We start from the raw sequence: 1402 nt of genomic DNA on the forward strand, positions 1-1402 counted from the left end.
GAAGGAAGTAGGAGCTGTGTATATACAGAGAGGAAATACATGCATAGACATTCTTCTGATTGACCACATCATGGTTTTAATGTGCAAATCATTAGAGAAAGAGCTACAGCTGTTTCCATCTCCTTTCTAAAACTGTATAAACAGTGGAAGACAGAAACATGCTTTTTCTGTTTGATTGGCACCTACATTCCAGCAAGCTGGTGGGACTTGGGCAACTGCAGAACGTAAAAAAAAATATGACCCAACTTGAGGCTTATAACATTTTTATTCTTTGTTCTTGGGTGCTCTTTCTGGGTACAAAAAAATACCTTCATGATTTTATTCTGATGGACAAAATGGATTCAGGTGGCAGCTTGATTAGCAATAATGTCATGGACAAGACTACAGTGAACATATATATGAAAGAGATTACACTTGGTGTGTGTGTGAGCATCATCCCCCAAACTGAAGCACTTGTGGATTTTTTTCAAATGGACATCCCCTATGTTATGACAGAATGACCACCTTAGGAACCTCTGGGTAGCTGCCTCTCCCCATGGAGTCACCAGGCAGTTCTGAGGGAGTTGTAACAGGCTGTTATAAAGGCATAGCTTTGCCCATATGCTATCATCTTCCACTTTGTTGTGCCCCAAAAGAATATCTGCACTTGCCAGCCTGTGTTTTGAGCAGACAATTTTCACCTGATACGCGTGTCAATGAGAACTGTTCCCATGGCAAACACCAGCCATCGGCTGCAAGTAGAGAGGGTGGAAACTGTTAAAAAATGCTGCAGGCATTTGTAGTGAGAAAATGGTTTATGATTTTTGTCCTTTTTTCTATTGCCTTTGCTCTCAGAAATACATAGCTATTGTTACTGAACATAAGAATAACATTTACACTTAATTAAGCCTTTGAAGAATCCCAAAAGAACATTTCAGGCAACTGTAAAAGAATAAAGAGCTGTGTGTGTCATAAAACTCTGACTAGATTAGATAAAGAGCACTGTAGTATACACGTGCTCTTTATTTATATTTCTATTACTATGGTGCTGCTGCTTTAAAATTTTTATCCAATTTATTGACTCTTACCAAATGATCCAACAGGGACTTGATGAATACCAGCTTCTTAAGCACGTACTTAAACTTATGGATTCTGTTCACTCATATGAGAGATGAAACTATGAATAAAGAAACATAGAAGACAAATCAAATAGTAATGATAATAAATAAAAAACATGTACATTCTTTCTGGAGACCCAGGTGTTGATGAGATGCAGTGGTATCTTGGCTGGTATGAACGGACATGAATGCATGGATTTCCAAGGAAAATTCTTGTGTCCTGCCACTGAGTTTCCAATACCTATGCAATAAATATTAATAACTATACTTGTTTCTAATTATGGGTATAAAATATTCAATTCCTG

The sequence above is a fragment of the Nestor notabilis genome, unplaced genomic scaffold, assembly GCF_000696875.1.
Source record: "Nestor notabilis isolate BGI_N333 unplaced genomic scaffold, ASM69687v1 scaffold1069, whole genome shotgun sequence".
NCBI lineage: Eukaryota > Metazoa > Chordata > Aves > Psittaciformes > Psittacidae > Nestor > Nestor notabilis.